Source organism: Condylura cristata, unplaced genomic scaffold (genome assembly GCF_000260355.1).
Source record: "Condylura cristata isolate star-nosed mole 26May11 unplaced genomic scaffold, ConCri1.0 scaffold00017, whole genome shotgun sequence".
NCBI lineage: Eukaryota > Metazoa > Chordata > Mammalia > Eulipotyphla > Talpidae > Condylura > Condylura cristata.
Genome location: NW_004567118.1, coordinates 40,668,001 through 40,689,031, shown reverse-complemented (window position 1 = coordinate 40,689,031; position 21,031 = coordinate 40,668,001).

Genomic DNA, 21,031 nt, shown 5'->3' with positions numbered 1-21,031 from the left:
ATATTTTTTAAATGAGAACTTTATAGTTCTACTCTTATCAAATTAAAGTTATATTACATAGTATTATCAATGAGTCACCATTTTACAAATTAGATTCTCAGATTATCTTCGTTTTATAACCGATATTTTGCATACTTTTACTAACTTCTCCCTATTTCCCCCTCCTTTTGCCCCTCATGATCAATCACTCTTCTGCTCTGTTTCTGTGAGTTCACCTGCATTTGATTCCACATATAAGTGATGCTTGACAGTGCTTGACTTTTTCTCCTGGCTTGTTTTTATTAGCATAATATATGAAGCTTTGCCATTTCACCCATGTTATTAAAAACCTCAATTTTTTCATACATAGATTTTCTGACTTCATCATACCAGAAATAGTTTTATTTTATTTTTTAATTTTTGATATTTGAGTTGTTCCTATCAATTTTTCACATCTTCACTCAGAATGACAAAGTCAAACAGTAACATAAAATTCACAAAAATAAATATTTATCTTTATATAAAATTTATTTATAGTAATAAATATTATCAGAGTCTCATTTAAACAAAAGAAACTCCTATTACTCTTACCCCTTAGGAACTTACAAGGATCTTAAGAGTTCTATATAAATAAACTGCCAAATGATATTTCATGTGAATAGCATTTATTCTTTGGGACATTCTGTACACCCCACCTACTCCTCCCCACCCCACCCCCCCACACAGCATGCCCACATATAGATACATGTACATACACAGACACATTTTGACCAGCCAACTCAGTAGTTTCAAATCCTTAAATTAACCATTTCCTCATTTTTTGGACTTGAACCCATCCTTCTTAATCTTCCCCAAATAGTTCACTCATCCTCCAGAATTTAGAAATATGAATACCAAACCCAGAAGCCAGGAAGGAGTAGGGTGAGGAAAAGTACTGATCTTTGAGATGACACTGGGGCCAGGAAAGCAAGGTCCAGGTTAGTGTAGTCTTTGGCAGCCTTAACTCATACCCCTAATGTTTCTACATATTCTTTTTTTTTTTTGGAGTATGTCTTGCACTGTCCTTTCTGGTCACCTCCAACCCTCTAGGCCTAGGGGCCACCTTCATTGGAAGCTCTTAGAGTTCTACAGGAAATCCCCTTGCAATGTCATTGAACATTTTTTTTTAAAGATTTATTTATTTATTCGTACAGAACTGGGGTACAGGCCAGAGATGGGGAGGGTGAGAAGATTCACCCGAGACAGAGCGGGGAGCAGAACAGGCAGATCGAGGAAATACACTGCTGAGGGGAGCAGCCGGCGGGCCAGGAGAGGTCTGCCTCGCCATGTGGTCACCTCCGGGGCAGGCGGGGATCGAACTCATGCGGAAGTGGTTTTGTCTCTCAGTGCAGTGCTTTAACCCGCTGCGCCACCAGGGAGGGCCCGTCATTGAACATTTTTTGGGCAGCAGGACTGGGAATTCACATACAGATTATGTTTTTTAATTATTATAACCAATTAGTACCGGTAATGTAGGCTAGGGGAAAAAATGTATATTTTCTGTTTGTCACAGAGTTCTAACATGAATGACAACATTTGAGTGTATTTGACTGTATGGTCAAATGTGCCAAATACATCTTTGGCATCTATCATTGTCTTTATCTGTCTACAAGTCTCTTTATACTTTATGGATCATCACTGAGGCATTACAGTCTACAAAGTGGACAAGTACAGTACCAGAAGAGAATACCTGAGGTCCCTGATATTGACAATAGGATAAACAGGGCATAGTTGGGTACCAACTGCTGATTCATTTTCAGGAGAACTTAGAACACAGGACTCCTGAAACCCTATTACTTCCTAAAAGGCAAGAGCATAGGAACATCATTTGTTCTAATATTTTACTTTTGACCCCATCTGATAAAGATTCCAGAAGCTCTTGTGATTTCCTGGGTGATAGGAGTGCCTCTTGTTCTATTGAAGCAGCTCTGGATGGGCACCTGAATGGAGTCTGAATAGGGCCCTGGTCCCCTTGGATTTGTTTAATTTGCTAGAACAGCTCATAGACCTCAGGGAAACATGTTTGGTATACAGTAAAGGACACAGTTGAACAGTCAGATAAAGAGATACACTGAGTGAGGCCTCGGAGGGTCCCAGGCCTCCCTTTTGTCCCCATGGAGTTCTGGTGTCACCTTCCAAGTGTGGATGTGTTCACCAAACTGAAAATTCTTTAAGGTTTGCTCAGAGGGGTGATCAATTATTAACTCCTTGTGAAGGTTCACTCAGAGGTGCGAGTGTCCTTCTCCCTTCTCAAATGAGTGGGAGTTGAGGCTGAAAATTTGAAGTTTATGTAATGGCCCAATTTTCCCTGAGACCAGTTTCCATCCATGAGTCATTCAGAGTCTCATTTAACCAAAAGAAACTCCTATTGCTCTTAACCCTTAGGAATTTATAAGGATCTTAAGAGTTCTGTGTCAAGGCCAGAGTCAAAAAAGAATTACAGAATAAGAGATGCTGCTTATAATTAGTAAATTATAAGAATTTCAGGAACTCTGTGCCAGGGAGTGAGGGCCCAAACTGATATATCTATTATAAGATTCCACAAGCATTTACGGTAACAGCTTCTTTTTTTTTTAAGAGATTTATTTATTTATGCATACAGAACTGGGGTGGCCAGAGATGCAGGGGCAGTGAAAGGATTCACCAGAAACAGAGTGAGGTGCAGAACAGGCAGATCAACAAAATATACTGCTGAGGGGAGCAGCAGGTGAGTCAGGAGAGGTCTGTTGCGCCATGGGGATCACTTCTGAGGTCGGGGCTAGAACTCACATTGAAGTGGCTACAGCTAGCTTGCAATGCTGTATCCTAATCCATTATACTACCAGGGAGGGTGAACCTGAACGTTCTTACATCAAAAGAATAGGTTTCTGGTAAGCCTGTAGGTAGATATCCTAAAATATGCTTAATGTAGCAACATGAAACATCAGAGAAATACGGGGAAAACCACCATGTTTTCATATCACCATATAAAAATTTTTAGCCTTCATTCTTACAGCAAAGTACTGGCTTGAAGAAATAAACTTATTACTTTTCTTCATAGATGAACTGCAAATGACATGAAATGTCATAGGAGCTGAAAACAATGTACATGTGCACGTGAATCACAAATTTCATCTTCACTCTATGTTTTGCTTATGATCTGTTTATGAGTTGTGCATCTGTCCACATGCAGGAGATTGGGCTGTTCCTACAATAAAAGACTCCTGGTCCCATTAACAGCTGTTCATGACCTCCAACATCACCTTCCAGTTTCCCCTTGACTTTGGTCTTAGCATTCTCTGCTAGGACAAGGCTAATGACTGGACTGTGGTTGTAGTAAATTCAAGTAAAATGGAAGAATCAAAGAAAATGACAGGGATCCACCACTGTTACAAATAATGAAATATTTCAGGGAAACATGAATGTACATAAGTCATCAGAGTTGTTTTTGTGAAAGCAAGCTTGTTTCAACATCCACAAACATCCATCATGATTATACATCATATTATCAAAATAAAGGAGAAAAAATCTGATGCAGAAAATGAATCTGCTATACTTTAACATCTTAAATGATTTATTGTCTTATTATATCACTTGACAATCCTATTTTCAACATAAAAACTCACATTACTTCCATAAAGTAAAATAAACAAGTCAGGGGTAAGGCTGGTACAACACATCATCAACCAGATCACACACAGAGATGCAGCCATAAATATCATGGCAATGAAAAATAAAGGTTTTTAAATGGGCACTCCTCCCAGGATCTTTATAACGCAACATGTATTCTGAGTCATGCAATTCAAAGGAGTTTCAAAGTTGAAATGGATCAAACATAGTAAACATGATGCCATGTCATAGATGTGAACAGTTACTTAAGGAAAATAATCCATTACCTGATGCATCTGATGCTGAGGAAATAGTGTCAAAATGCACCATCTGGATAATAAATCACTATGAGATTTATTCTAGTAGGACACCAACTTCCAGAATCACGCTCCTTTCCTTATAAAAAGAAAAATCTGGACAACTTGGAAACCAACAATTTGGGTTTGTTGGTTTTCTTGGCCTACTCAGAAAGTGGGGTTGCAGGGCTAACTACCACCCTGCAATTTGGAGAGAGAGGCACATCCAAGAGATACAAGAACCAAAATGCTTTTACTTGTTCCGGGGCCACTGGAACAAGACTGGTAGAAAGACTTAATGGTAATTTGGACAATGGCTGGAGGCTGAGTGTAACAGAGAGTGAGAAAATTCTGAAGCCACAATCTTCAGGGTGTCTGTTTCAGGAAAAGGTCTTCATGAGGATGGAGAAAAGTACCCAGGTGACTCTGGGTACTCTGGAGGGGGCTGGGAGAAAGGAGGTAACAGGGAGGGGAAATGAGCCATTTTGAAACAAATCCAGAGCTTCTCTATTTTATAGAAACTTCATTGTCCAGGAGAAAGGACTTGTCAGAGCACAATTATGAAATCTCATTGAGCAAAGAAAGCTAAATTTTTGCATCCTTTCTTCCTCAAGAGACAGAGTGTATGGTGGGGGGTCACGTCAATATGGGATAAGGCTTCAAGAAATAGCCTGGGAGTTTGGCCATCAGGGAAAGGAGTAGGGAGGAGAGCACTATTCTTCTATAGGGGAGCTGTTACAACATAAAACAAGGACCAATTAATAAAGATCAAAAAGTTCATCCAATGTAAAGAAGGAGATTTTCAGGAGGGGTTAATGAAGGTAAAAGTAAACCTTTTGATTTTCTTATTCTTAGTTGAGCTAAAAGATACCATTTAAAGTGACACTGATAAAAAATGTGCTGTGATTACAGTAACAGTAAGTGAAATCCATTATAGTGATATCATAGGATGTGGAGTAAGGATTGTGAATACTGTTATAAGGCCCAAACACTACACATTAAGTGGTGTAGTGTTATTTGAGGGGGAGGGAGTGGGAGAGAGGAGGGCTTATATTCTTTAAAAATGCATATTGCAAGCTCTAGAGTAATCACAAAAAATAGAAAGAAGTACTAATTATACTCTAAGCTACAGCATACAGAACTGGACACTCTCACCACTATCTTTGCAACTTTGCTGTTATTTTAAAATGATTCCAAAAGTAATAAGAAGTTGATATGATCCTTAAGTACAATTGCTTAGTTATGAAGATATTTCTTAATGATAAACGAATGGTAAATATTTTGATCTCATTTTTTTTTTTTTTAAGGAAAATAAAACTCCTGGAAAAATGGTCAAAATCAAGTCAGTTCATCTACTCCCACTCCAGCTGATTCTGTCCACGATTCATTATTTGGCTTACTAGTGTAGCCAACTTTTTTCCACTAGAGTTCTGTATGCTCCATCCATGTAACTAACAGAATATGGCCACATAGATTGAAGATAAATATGCCCTTATCATGTTGTCAAAGACAAAAAGCAACATGAAAGGAGACTGATTTCATTCAAGTCACTGCAATGGGAAGAGCAACCCAGGGCCACGGATCACCTGTAGGAAGATCAAATATAACCAACTGAAGAGGATGAAGACTAAAAGTATATAACTATCTTCATAGAAATATATTTTTTCATTTTTAAAAATTTCTTACATCACTTTAAGGCCCTCGAAATCCTCAGAATAGAAGGAACATACCTCAATATGATAAAAGCCATATATGACAGACAAGCAACCAATATTATCCTTAATGTAGAAAAACTGAAAGCCTTTCCTCTAAGATCAGAACAAGACAATAATGTTCACAAGGATGTCCACTATCACTATTGCTCTTCAACATAATACTGGAAATCCTACCCAGAATAATAAGGCAGGAAAAAGATATACAAGTAATACAAATAGGAAAAGAAGAAGTAAAACTATATTATATACATGGAAAACCCTAAAAACTCCATAGAGAAACTAATCAAAACAAGCAGTTTAACAAGGTTGCAGGATATAAAATCAACACACAAAATTCAGTAGTCATCCTAGACACAACCAATCAAAAGAAATGGAAATCATAAAACCATCTCCTTTACAATAGAAACAAAACAAAACAAAATAAAAAAAGCAAATACTTGGGATTAAACCTAATAAAAGTTGTAAAAGACTTATACAAAGAAAATTATAAAACACTGATAAAAGAAATACAAGACCCAAAGAAATGGAAAGACATCCCATGCTCATGGGCCAGAAGAATTAACATCATTAAAATGGCCTTTTTACCAAAAGTGATATACAGATTTAATGCTATTCCAATAAAAGTCTCAGTGACACTCTTCAAAGAAATAGAACAATAATTATGAGGTTTATACAGAACCACAAAAAAATTCCAATAGCCAAAACTTTCCTGACTAAAATGAAAGAGACAAGAGGCATCACAATCCCAGACTTCAAGTTATACTACAAAGCCATAATAATCAAAACTACATGGTCCTGGAACAAGAGCAGACATACAGACCAGTGATTCTAGTAGAAAATCCATATGTGAATCCACAACTTATGGACAGCTGATTTATGACAAAGGAGCAAAGAATATGCAATGGAACAAAGAAAGTTTATTCAACAAATGGTGCTAGGAAAATTAGACTACTACATGCAAAAAAAATGAAGCTAGACTACTACCTCACACCATGTACAAAAAGCAACTTGAAATGGATTAAAGAAATAGACATAAGACCTGAAACCATAAAATAGCTAGAAGAAAAGGGACACAAAACACAGCATGGCATACACCTCAATAACATCTTTAAAGATATATCACCCAAAAGATAGTGAAGAAAGGATAAATAGCAGGAACTACATCACGTTAAAGAGCTTCTGTATAGCAAAAGAGACACTAAACAAAACAAAGATACACCCCACTGTTTGAGAGAAAATATTTGCACACAATACTATTGACAAAGGACTGGTGACCAAGATATACAAAGAGTTGATTAAACTTGACAAAAATAAATTGAACCCAAAAAAAATTAGCAGAAGAGCTACAAAAACACTTCTCCAAAGAGGAAATGCAGACAGCCAAGAATGAAATACCACTTCACAACACTGAGAATGGCACATATTAAAACAACTAGCCACAACAAACGCTGATGAGGATATGGAGAAAAAGGAACTCTAGTACACTGCTGGTAGGGATGCAAACTGGTGCAACCACTATGAAAAGCTGTTTGGAGGATTCTCAAATTGCTAAAAACAGAGTTTCCATATGACTCCGCAATCCCACTCATAGGTTTCTACCCAAAACACATAAAAACATCAATTCAAAAGGACACCTGCACCCCCATGCTTATTGCTGCACTATTTACAAGAGGGAAGACATGGAATCAACCCAAGTGCCCAAAAATTGATGACTGGATTAAAAAGATGTGGTGCATATACTCAATGGAATATTACTCAGCTATCAAAAAAATAAACTCATGCCTTCTGCAGCAACATGGATGGAGCTAGAAGTGATCATGCTTAGTGAAATTAGCCAGAGAGAAAAAGAAAAATATCAGAAGTTTTCACTTACAGCAGGAGCATAAGAGACTAAGGGGGTTGGGGGAGGAGAAACAAATAGAATAAAGTACAAACAAAAACAATGAACTTTAAACCAGAGACATGATTTGGGGTGGAAAGGGAAATGGAATCAAAATTGGTGGTGGGAAGCCCATGAAGATTACAACTGGGATGAAAAAATGCACTAAATGAAGAATGATGTAAAAAATAAATATTAAAGAAAGAAAGAAGGAAAGAAAGATTCATCTGTTAAGAAAAACATAAGGTGATTTGTCATAGCTTAAAAAAAGAATGGGGTAAAAAGAAAATTGCTGTTAAAGATGTATGTATAGTTTCAAGCATATGCACTAGTAACATTACACCTGCATGTACACCAATTCCATGAACATATTTATTTTCTTTTGGGATACTCGGCAAGATGTCTAAAATGCTGAACACAAGGTGTATAAGGAACAAAAACAATACTCTTTAAAGTGAATGAAAATTTTCTGACTCCTCAGATATTTCATTAACAAAAAAGAATGCTAATCTAAATACACTTTGGGTTGTTTTCAATAATTAGATTCTAGTAGGCAAACACTTTATAGCACAAAATAAAAGCATTAATGGTAAGATGCTATTTAGTCAATTAATAAAAATTACAAAGGCCTCACTGATGATGTTAACAGTCTCAGTGTTATCACACTATCTACAACCACTAAGGAATGATTTCAATCCATAGCCAGGGAGCAAACCCAGTGGGGCACAGACTTCTGGTCCATTGACCACACCCCCAGTTACCATTAATAATGTATTTCAGTAGATCTGCCTGTTCTGCTCCACACTCTGTCTCTTGTGAACCTTCTCACCACCTCCCTACATCTATATGTATAAATAAATCTTTAAAAGTAAATAAATAAATAGGCATAGCAAATGTCAATTCTTCTCCATCCTAAGAAACATTACATTTAGGGGAATAATTTTCAGGTCTCACTCATGGTCATTTTTAAGAAACAAGAACTTACATAGTCAAATACACTCTCCAAAAAGAGTGCACATGCAATAGAAAATTATTAGTTATGAAAAGAACAAATAACATTTAGTAACTTTTCTCTCAGCCAATACAATTAACCTAGTGTTGAACAGTAACACACCACATTTGTTTTCTCCACCAGTTTTCAGGAAGAATGTAGCAATGTATGGCACCATTGTCACCCTAGCCAATAAACAGAAATATTAAATTCATAGAAAGCTACTGAAATAAAACAGAAATTCACTTGAAATGAATTTCAAAAGGAGGTTGCTGTTTGTCACTACAACGTCCCTAGCATCTTTTCTGTGCTGTCCAGTACCATGGCCACTAGTCATACATGGCTAGTTAAATAGACATCTAAGTTAAGTTTAAGAAAAGCTGCACTGCCCCATAGTCACATTTCAACTGCCGAATAGTCACATCTGATTACTGGTTACTGTACTGAACGGAGAAAACGCAGGAACTTCTATGACCGCGGCGAAGCACAGCCAGTAATCCTCTCTGAGAGAGACACTTGGCTTCGTATCATCCTACATACCTGCACCATCGATGGCAGCTTTTCAAAAACCTCCACGACCCTTTCTATAAAAACATCTTAAACAGTTGTACCTGTACACTTCAGAAAATAGGCTGCACACGGACGAATGATTATTTCATAGTCCTTAAATCCCAAATCAATACCACACCTGATAAGAGAGCAAACTCCGCTTGGGTAACTCTTTCCCCGGTTACCTCTCCCACAGACCCATGGACCCGCGCTCCCTAGAAAGCCCCTGGGCTGAAACGCCCCATCTCTTCGCACCACCGTTTTACCGTTTTACCGTCAGCTCCAAACTGCTTTCTGAGCACCAGTGTCTCTGATGCCCCCTCCGGCGTCCTTTCCCCGCACACGCTCCCGGCCAGTACCCCGCAGCTCCCCAGCGCTCCAACTGCCACCCCAGGTTCTGGCTCCCGCCCTCCCCTTCTCTGGCCCAAGGGGACCTTTGAAAAGACACCCCGAGCCCTCCCGGCGCTGGTCGCCAGGGGTGGGCAGCAGCCAGCCGCCCCGCCCACCCTCAGCCCCAAACCCACAGGAGCCGCCCCCACCCCAGCGCCGGACTTTGCGCTCAGACGCCCGGCTCACCTCGTGCGGTGCCGCTACCATCTCCACCCGCCGCGCGCCCCCCACGAGACCCGCGGCGGCGGGGGCCTTCCCACAGGCGGGAGCCGGGAGGGGCGTCCCGTCGCCCCAGCGCAGCGCGTGACGTCACGAGCCCGCAGAGGGCGGGGCGCCTCCGCCCTTGCTGCCTCCCGCCGCCTCGGGCACCTGTAGAGCAGCTGTAGACCGAGTGAAAAGGAAAAAAAAGGGACCACAGGGACTTGGTCTGAGAAGGGTGAGAGCGTCGTGGGCAGATGTCCCCTGCCCCCTGGTGCAGGCCCGCCCTGGGCTCTCTGGCTACAGGGTTAGTGGTTGGCCGCGTTCTGTGCGGGCGCTTGGGCACCGGGGTTACTTTGCAGTCGCAGCTGGGTCCTTTCCTGCTGGGTTACACACAGAACCAGCGCGCGTTATCACAAGGAGACGCCCGGGCATCTAAATGGAACTAGCCCACTCTTCCGTGGCTGCAAGCCTTCTCAGAGGGGGCTTTCAGTGAAGGGCTGTTTATGTAAATGTTCACAACCACGGATGCACACACACACCTTGTAAGGCTTTGCTGTTACTTTCTTATAGCAGTTTGTGTAGGAAGCAGTTAGTCTTCATTGCAAACCCGCTGTGTGCGCATGATTGGGTTGGATGTCTGCAGTGTAACTGGGACTGTAGGGCCCATATTGCTGTACCACTTGCTTTTTTGTGTTATTGCTGTTTGGGTTTTCTTTTGTTGCTCGAAATCTTGCAGTTTTAATGGCTGAGTAACGTATTTCTTGTTTCATTTTCTTTAAGCATTTTACTAGTGGCGAACATGTTTTCTCCATTGAGCTGCTATACACATCCCTGTGTGTGTCTTCCTGCACTTGGGACTACTCCTACAAGTCTTCTCAGAGTTGGCTTTCAGTGATGGGGTTTATGTAAATGTGCACAACCACCCCCATATGCTTTCCAGATTGAAACTAGCAGTTGGGAACATTTGAAAGTATACCTATACTTTAGCTCCTGCTCGAGCTCATCGATTTTTAAAACATATTTTCCAATTTAATGGAGGTAAGTTGGTAACTCGCTGAGTTTTTGTTGTCCTGTTGCTGCTTATTCAATAGGTTGAGTAGCTTTTTTGTTTGTTTGTTGTTGTTTTTTATATTTTTATTTGTTTATGCACATAGAAATGGGGTACAGGCCAGAGGTGCAGAGGCAGTGAGAGGATTCACCAGAAACAGAGTGGGGATTAGAACAGACAGATCAACTGCTGAGGGGAGCATCGGGTGAGACAGGAGAGGTCTGCAGCTCCCTGTGGGTGGGGATCGAACTCGCACTGTGTGGCAAAGGCTTGGCTTAGCTTTGCAGTACACACTTCAACCCACTGGCCAAGAGGGTGGGCCAAGAGTTGAGTAGCTTTTTATGTGTATTTGTGTTTCTTGTCCTGTGAATCACCATTTCTTATTTGACCATCTTTCTCTTGGTTATTTCATTATGGGCTTATAGGGGCTATTTATGCATTCTGACTATCTTACTTTTTCCTTTCTCTTAGGTGAGTTATTGTTGCCCAATTTTGGTCAAATTGTTTATGTTACCTTTTCTCAAATCCCCACTTTAAATTTTATGTAAAATGTCATGTTGCCCTTATTGCCTCTAGGCTCCTGTTCTGTTAGAAAGGCCTAGCTATATTTTCCTCCCACAGTGGCTTTAGTTTGTCATTTACAGTTAGTTTTTTAATTTCTCTGAAAATTATATTGTTGTATAATGAGAGAGATGGGCCCTAATTATTTTTCTCCTAAAGTAAAACAAATTTTCCAGTGTCATTTATTTGAGTAATCTTAACTTTGCCCAGAGCAGTGAGTCTTCCTGCTTTCCTTCCAAACCTCCAACACCAGATTTGTCAGAGGCCTTCCTTCAGGCTGCCAGAACCTTATTTCCTGTTCTTGTGGAGAATTGAAAGGCTCTGAGGAGGTAGGTTTTTCCCAGACAATCCTTCAGAGGCTGACTGACTTTGCCAAGAGAATTGTCAGAATCTTTCTGGCAGAGAGAGGAGGCCCAAGAGCCTTGATAGGAGTGAGTCAGAGGGAATGTGGCAGCAGGTGAGGGAGGGTAGCAAGAAGGGAACCAGTGTGGTGGGCTGTGGGGCGCTCTGAGGACTGAATGTGGCTTGTTGGCTATGGGAGAATTGTGTGCTAGACCTCATCCAAATTTCTTAGCAGTTCTTGGATTTTATTTGATCACACTCCATCCACTTTCCTCCTCTCCTTAGATATTACATAAGTCACCAAATAAAACTTTCCAGAAAATTTTGTGACTAGCAATCAACTCCAACACCTATTATACTTGACACTGTTAAACTTCTATCAATACCCCTTCATTATGGGGTGTCTCCCACCCAAAAATATATGTTCCCCAAGGACATAGAGCTTGACTGTTTGCATTACTGTTTTGCTCCCAGGTCCTAAAATAGTATCCTGTGCATACCAAGTACTGAGAAATTTGTTCCAAATAGATCAATGACTGACTTGCAGTGTCACCCCACAGGAAGGTGAGTTCACCACACACACACACACACACACCTATATTTACGTCCAGTCTAATTCATTTTTTGCAAACTCTCCCTAGACAGATTTTTATCTATGAAAAGGCAACTAAGCTGCCCCAAAACTCTAGATAGGCAGGCTGCTTGAAAGAACCAAAACTTACTAGTACAGAAATTTAATATCAAAGCCCTCCAAAGGAACCAATGCTGGGATAGGAAAACCTGTTATATTTTTAAATTTTTGTATATTTTATTTATTGATATATATTTTGCAGCATGGTTTGTTTTTGTACAATGTTTGTTTTCTCCTCTCAGGTATAATCCCCATAGAATCCCACCACCAAATTCATCTGTGCACTATCCACATAGTCCCTGTGTTCTTCCCTTCCCTGTTTTGATCCCCCTTCCTCACCCTTCTCACAGAATATCCTCTGATTTATAGTTACATATTAAATTTGTCCTTTTTTAATTAGTTATTGTTATTAATTTTCCCTCTGATCCCTTATTTGGTTCCCCTTATTCCTCCTATAGATGAAACCAACCAATATTTTTCTTTTTCCTTCTGACTTATTTCACTGAGCATAATCCCTCTAGTCCATCCATTATTCTGCAAATGTCATGAGTTTATCTTTTTTGGTGCCTGAGTAGTATTCCATTGTGTATATATACCATAGCTTCTTTGATCCATATTTTGTATATTACCTGTTGTAATTAGTACTGAAATAAACATAGGAATGCAAGTATCCTTTCAAATTAATGTTTTTGTGTCCTTTGGGTAGATTCCTAGGAGGGCAATTTCTGGGTCATATGGTAGCTCCATTTTTAGTAGTCTGAGGAATCTCCACCCAGCTTTCTGAAGTGGTTGGTACAGTTTGCATTCCCACCAGCAGTGTAGGAGAGTTCCTTTTTCTCCATATTCTCTTCAACGTCAGTTATTTCCTGCTTTTTGGGTTGATTTTTGTATTTTGTTGTTGTTGTTGTCCTTTTTCTAGTTATTTTCATGGGATATTAGGTTTTTTCTTTGAATTCTTTTGTTTCTTCATGTGAACCTGTATTGCTATGTAATGCTTCTGCTGTTCCCATACATTCTGGTTTTTTTTTTTTTTTAATTATTGCTTTGATCTCCACCCTAATCCAGTGATCTTTCAGTAGTGTGGAGGGTTCCATACTTTCTTTTCATGGTTTATTTCTAATTTGATCCCTTTATTATCAGGGAAATTTGTATTATTTTGACCTTAATGTACTGTTGATATTTGTCTGTGGCTCACTCCTAGAGAATGATCTGGCACACTTGAGAAAAATGTGCACTCATATTTTGGGGGTGTAGTGGCTTATAGATGTATTTTAAGCCCTGGAGGTCTAGGTCTTTATTTAGGGCTCTAGGGTCCTTGTTTATTTTTTGTCTTCTTGATTTTCCATCAGTGAGAGTTGATATTCTCCTACTATGTATGTGTTTTATCTAATGTCTGTCTTCAGAGAAGATTATAATTGTCTGATATGTTTTGGTTCTCCTTCATTAGGTGGATATATGTTGATTGATGTTAGGTCTTCTTCATGTAGTGTTCCCTTAATCATAAGGCAGCAGCTGCATTTTTTACCTTTTTTGTTTTTTTTTAAAGATTTATTTATTTATTCATACAGAACTGGGGTACAGGCAGAGGTGTGGAGGGTGGGAGGATTCACCAGGTACAGAGCGGGGAGCAGAACAGGCAGATCGACGAAGTACATTGAGGGGAGCAGCGGGCGGGTCAGGAGAGGTCTGCCACGCCATGTGGTCACCTCCAGGGCAGGCAGGGATCGAACTCATGCTGAAGTGGCTTTAGCTTCTCAGTGCAGTGCTTTAACCCGCTGCGCCTCCAGGGAGGGCCCTTACCTTTTTTGTTTTAAGTCTATATTATCTGATATAAGTATAGTTGTTCTTGCTTTCTGTTTTTGTGGATTTGCTTGTAGTATTGTTTTTTTAACCTTCTTCTTTCTATATTTACCTTTTGTAGCTGCATGTTTCCTGGAGATAGCAGAGGATTGAATTTCTTTTAAAGATTTATTTATTTTTGCAACAAGAGCTAGGGTACAGGCCAGAGGTGCAGGGGTGAGAATGTTCACCAGACATAGAATGGGGAGCAGAATAGGCAGACTGAAAAACACAGCTGAGGGGAGCAGTGGGTAGGACAGGAAAGGTCTGCTGAGCCATTGGAGTCACCTCTTTGTAGGGGGAAGGGAACTTGTGCTACAGTGGCTGTGGATAGCTCCATAGTGTGCCACCAGGGAGGGCCTGGATTTTGTTTGTTAATCCAGCCTGCTCTTCTGTGTATTTTTATTGATGAATTTAATTCATTTCCATTTAGGGTTAATATTAACAAATGTGTCAGTATTTACCATTTTGTTTGTCTTTTTGTGATTTAATCCCTTACCTTATAATGCTGTTCTTATTCATTCCTCTGTTGGTTTTGGCTTTAGGACTTCTTGTAGTATTTTTTGGCATGGGGCTTTAGTTGTAGTGAATTTCTGGAGATTCTTTTTGTCTGAGAAGGTCCTTATTTTTCCATCATAGAGGAAGGAGAACATTGGGGGAGTAAAATATTCTTGCTTGGCATCTGTTGACTTGGAGTTTGTTGAATATGTTACCCCTGCCTCTACTTGCCTGTGGTGTTTCTTCAGAGAAGTATGATGTCAGTCTAGTCAATTTTCCTCTATAGGTTATCTTTTTCTTGCCACTCATCACCTTTTTATATTTCCCTTGTCTTAGTCGCCACTCATCACCTTCGTTATATTTCCCTTGTCTTAGAGTCTTAGAAGCTTTACTATTATGTGTCTTGCTTTAGTGTTCCTTTCATTATGGTAATTTGGTTTTCTTCTAGCTTTCAGTATGTCTATTTTCGTCTCCTTGATGCTTGGGATGTATTCCTTATTTTCTTGAATAGTTTCTCAGTTCCTTTGGAGTCCTATAACGTTTATGTTTCCTCTTCTTATAGTGTCAGATCATTATCAAAGTGCTACTTTATTCCTTTTCCTTTGTACTTCTCTTTCCTGTTCTTTTTCTTTGGGAGGTTTATTTTGTGTCTGTATTTCGATGGTACTTATTGGTTCTTCCATTTCATCAATTCTGTTTTTGTTACTTTTCCCGTAGTTCTTTAGCTACCTGTTAATCTTTTAATATCCTGTGTTTCCTTCATTATGTTTTGTAATCATAAACATATTCTAAATTCTCTATCTACAGGGAGAGGAGTTCTTCCATGTCTTTTTTGTTGAATTCTCCAGGCTGATTTTCTTTTTGTCCTTCCCTGGAGGGCTTACTTAGTTATGTGTGTTTTCCTTCTCCCTGTTGTTTTCTAGTCTGTTCTATGTGTTGGGCCACTTTGCCAGGTGCTGGCAGGCATCTTTTTGTGGTGTTCCTACTACTATGTCAGTAACTGGTGGCCAGACCCAGTCTCGCACTGTTACGCTAACAAGGAGAGTGATGTGCGGGTGGGTTGGTGGGTACTGTCCCTGAAAATCACCAGGTCTGTGTATGCTGGTCACTTCCCCTACATGCCCACCTTAGTCTTTGTTTGCACAGCACCCCTCTGTCTTGACTCAGTTCCACAAGGAAGTGGAGGGGGGCTGTCTGCCAGCAGCCTAGCAGACAGCCCTGCATTTTCCTGGAACCAGGGGACTTTGGTGGCAGACCCCATCCTCTCTACTATTCATTTCTGAAAGGGGGCAAAGGGTGGCTGGTCTCCAAGAGACTTGTGCAGGCCTGAAGGAAAGCCTGTAATTGATGAATTGTTGGACATACACCATGGATGAGTGTGAGGTCCAGAAGTCTCGGGAGACCGAGTTACTGGATGCACCATGTTTTGGTGAATTGCAACTCCATGCTCTCCACCAGTCTTCACATAGACTGGAAAATAGTTCTCAGTGCTTCTAACATGAGGAGGAGGGAAGCAGCGACTTTGAAACACCAGGGTACACTATTCTTCTTACCAAGACCCATACTCAAGGGACACTAGTTAACCAGAGTGTCACCTGGTAGAGGTCAATCAAAATCTTAGCAGCTGGGAAGTGAACTATTCAATTCCAACCCCCTCTCGCCATCCTGTCCTACTTGACAGTGGAGGCTGAGTGGTAAAGTTCACAGTGCAAGGTCACAGGCTCACAGGAATAGTGGATGAGTCCCTGCTCCCACCACATTACTAAGGGCATCTTTCCTGGGCCCTTTTACCCAGGAGTTATCATCTGACTCCCTAGAAAACTACCTATGAGGAGAAAAATCTTACTAGATGACAGCTTTTAGAGACAATATAAGCATCAGCCCAGACTCATTTATATCAGATATGTTAGAATTAAGAATTCCAGAAATTTTAAACAGCTAAGATTATTATGCTGAGTCCCTAATGGAAAAATAGATAGGAGCAAGAACAGAGGGGTATTGTTTGCAGAAAAATGGGAAGTCTGTGAAAGAATCAAAAGGAAATGCCAGAAGCAAGAAATGTTATAAGAAAAAAGAAGGAGGGCCCTCCCTGGTGGCACAGAGAGTTAATGCACAGCACTGGGAAGCTAAAGCCACTTCAGCATGAGTTCGATCCCCGCCTGCCCTAGAGGTGATCCACAGGGCATGGCAGGCCTCTCCTGACCCGCCCACTGCTCCCCTCAGCAGTGTACATCGTCGATCTGCCTGTTCTGCTTCCCATTCTGTCTCTGGTGAAGCCTCTCACCGCCCCTGCATGTCCGGCTGGTACCCCAGTTCTGTATGAATAAATAAATCTTAAAAAAAATAAAAAAGAAGAAACTTTTGCTGCATCCCTCAGGAGGGACATGGCTAAGAAAATAATCCCTGATCCCGGTGTTCTCCCTCGTTCCCCCTGGTGTTCTCCCTCATCCCCCCTGGTGTTCTCTGTCATTCCCCCAGGTGTTCTCCCTCATTCGCTCTGGTGTTCTCTCTCATTCCCCTGGGTGTTCTCCTTCGCCCCTCCCCCAGGTGTTCTCCTTCGCCACCCCTGGTTTTCTCCTTCACCCCCCTGGTTTTCTCCCCATCCCCCCTGGTGTTCTCCCTCATTCCCTCTGGTGCTCTCCCTCATTTCCTCTGGTGTTCTCCCTCATTCTCTCTGGTGATCTCCCTCATTCTCTCTGGTATTCTCCCTCATCTGCTCTGGTGTTCTCCCTCATCCCCCCTCGTGTTCTCCCTCATTCCTCCTGGTGTTCTCTCTCATTCCCCCTGGTGTTCTCCTTCGCCCCTCCTGGTGTTCTCCCTCATTCCCTCTGGTGCTCTCACTCATTTCCTCTGGTGTTCTCCCTCATCTCCTCTGGTGTTCTCCTTTATTCTCTCTGGTGTTCTCCCTCATTCGCTCTGGTGTTCTCCCTCATTTGCTATGGTGTTCTCCCTCATCCCCTCTGGTGTTCCCCCTCATTCGCTCTGGTGTTCTCCCTCATCCGCTCTGGTGTTCTCCCTCACCCCCTCTGGTGTTCTCCCTCATCCCCTCTGGTGTTCTCCCTCATTCGCTCTGGTGTTCTCCCTCATTTCCCCTGGTGTTCTCCCTCATCCCCTCTGGTGTTCTCTTTCATTCCCTCTGGTGTTCCCCCTCATTCGCTCTGGTGTTCTCCCTCATTCGCTCTGGTGTTCCCCCTCATTCTCCTGGTATTCTCCCTCATCCCCCCTGGTGTTCTCCATCATTCCCCCAGGTGTTCTCCCTCATTCGCTCTGGTGTTCTCTCTCATTACCCTGGGTGTTCTCCTTCGCCCCCCCCCCAGGTGTTCTCCTTCGCCACCCCTGGTTTTCTCCTTCACCCCCCCTGGTTTTCTCCCTCATCCCCCCCTGGTGTTCTCCTTCATTCCCTCTGGTGCTCTCCCTCATTTCCTCTGGTGATCTCCCTCATTCTCTCTGGTATTCTCCCTCATTCACTCTGGTGTTCTTCCTCATTTGCTCTGGTGTTCTCCTTCATCCCCTCAGGTGTTCTCCCTCATCCCCTCAGGTGTTCTTCCTCATCAGCTCTGGTGTTCTCCCTCATTCCCCCTGGTGTTCTCCTTCGCCCCCCCGCCGGTGTTCTCCCTCATTCCCTGTGGTGCTCTCCCTCATTTCCTCTGGTGTTCTCCCTCATTCCCCCTGGTGTTCTCCCTCATCCGCTCCGGTGTTCTCCCTCATCCGCTCCGGTGTTCTCCCTCATTCGCTCTTGTGTTCTCCCTCATCCCCTCTGGTGTTCCCCCTCATCCCCTCTGGTGTTCCCCCTCATTCCCTCTGGTGTTCTCCCTCATTCCACCTGGTGTTCTCCCTCATTCCCCCTGGTGTTCTTCCTCATTCCCCTGGTGTTCTCTCTCATTCCCCCTGGTGTTCTCCTTCGCGCCTCCTGGTGTTCTCCCTCATCCCCCCTGGTGTTCTCCCTCATTCCCTCTGGTGCTCTCCTTCATTTCCTCTGGTGTTCTCCCTCATCTCCTCTGGTGTTCTCCTTCATTCCCTCTGGTGTTCTCCCTCATTCGCTCTGGTGTTCTCCCTCATTCCCCCAGGTGTTCTCCCTCGTCCCCCCTGGTGTTCTCTCTCATTCCCCCTGGTGTTCTCCTTCGTCCCCCCTGGTGTTCTCCCTCATTCCCTCTAGTTTTCTCCCTCTTAGCCCCCATCATATCATCATCATCTTGGCAATGTGTGTATGTGTGGAAACTATGTATGGACATATACATGTGTATGTGTACAGGGAAAATTCATGCATATATATATATGTGTACAGGCTTATGCATGTCTATGTACTAAACACACTCTACTCTTACATTCTAGCATCTGTGCATCTTGGTATTTACTCATGAATGAATGGTTTTAACAGTTCATTTCATAACTGCCCACACTTGGGAGTAACCCAGTAGATGGTGGATAAACCAATTGTGCTATATCCAGACAGCTGCAAATTATTCAGCACAAATATATATGTGGGAATTAGCCATGAAAATGTGAGCCATGAAATGCAATTACTTAGTGAGAGCAGAGGCAGAGAAAAAGCTGTTGAGAAAGGCTACTGTTGAGAATAAGACCCTGCAAATGCTTCACAATTCAGACTTCAGAAGAAAACACCCTTATGTCAAAGAAGAAACAAGCCTCAATTGAGATATATATATATATATAGATATATATTATTTTGAGTAGAGAAAAACAGATTCTTCACATGATGATTATCTTTTATGATAGTATCAAGTCAGAAATTCAATTACCTCTGGGTAGTAGAATGTGGGAATAGACACAATCATTAGACTGAACTGTGTCTCCCCTGTAAGATGAATGAAGTTATCAGGCGCATTTATGTCCTCCCACCTATATAGTCTGTATGACCACTGGCTGCTATTTACAACCCTCCTAGCTTGCTCCGGTGTCCTGGGGTGAGGAGTGTGTGATTCAGGATGTAGGCACGTGATTCTGGACCCCAGGGCTCTGTAAGGAGAGGGTGGGGGGCTTTGTAGAGGCATGCAATGGTCCTAGAAAGGAACTTTAGAAGGGTACCAGCCCAGGCTGGTGGTGGTGGCGACACTGGCACCTGCGCAACAGCTTCAAGGAAAGGTTCTGTGAGACCAGTGGCAAGCTGAGACAAGAAATGCCACACGTTTCCAAGATAATGCAAGATACAGGATCATAAACCCTCCAGAAACAAAGCACCTTGACCTGAGCCTTTTTGTACAAGTGACAATTAACAAAGGAGGTTTTGTGTTAGCATTGAATGCTCAGATTTCTCTGGCACCCAGGCCTCTGATTTCTAACCTAGAAGCCTATAAAGCCACAGACAGGAAAAGTGTCTTTTGCTCCTCCAAGTTGAAAATCATATTTTCAGGTGAAAAATTTTTCTGGAGAGTGAGGACCTCAGATAATGATTCCTTTGTTTCTGCGTATACTTCCTCCATAAACTTTTTCCATGGGGATCTTATGTTGGAGGACCTTTGGGGGGAAAGCAGGAAAAATTGGAGGGGCTGACCAGCTAAAGATGAACGCAGAAATAACATTTCTATCAGAGAGTCTATCTCCACAGAGGGCCCAGTCTAGTTACAGAGCACAGGGTGCTGTCAGATGTGTGGAAGGCCCAGGCTCCCAACCCATACTTAACTCCAAAGTATACTCTGGATTTGCACACCAACACTTTCCTTTCTGTGTAGAAAACACAAGTGTATGTATGCAATTGAATGGATCCAGTTCACTGTCTGCTGTTGTTTTCAGTACCTCATTCAACCCGAGAAAAATCGAGAATGGAAAAGGGAAATTTCCCTTCCAACTCCACAAAACTTATCTGCATGGGCTGCACTGTAAAATAAATGATAAAATGCCCTAGAATGGAGGATGCTGGTGACCACCATCCACCACTCGTGACTCAGTGGCATCACAAAAATAGTTACAAATCTGCATCATTAGAATCAAAGAAGGGAGTTTCTTGTGGTGCTAACTGAGCCACAAGAACCCTCCTGTCAGCTCTGTTCCTGTAAGACAGAGGACAGTTTGCCTGCTTCCCAGTGGATAATCTGAGAATAACCCTAAATACATGCTTGGTAGGTGTCGTTCAAAGGATTATAACAGATAAGGAAAACGACCAGCTTGTAAGCACCAAGAAATAGGTGGGCTCACTGAGGAGCACTCTTAGGAGAGTGCTGGGCAGATGAGGTGAGGATCTTTGCCTACGGCCATCCACCTTCTGTTCGTGAATGCACACGCTCATGACTGCTGTGCACTGTGCTCTACTCGGACATTGAGGCGCCCTTTGGTAACTGCATTGCCAGGTGTCGATCTAAAATGCAGATTAATTTGTTTTATGAAGATAGCAACATGCTTGAAAGTATGTGTACTAAAATAAAAATAAAAAGGATCCGGCCCTCCCTGGTGGCACAGCGGGTTAAAGCACAGCACTAAGAAGCTAAAGCCACTTCCGCATGAGTTCGATCCCCGCCTGCCCCAGAGGT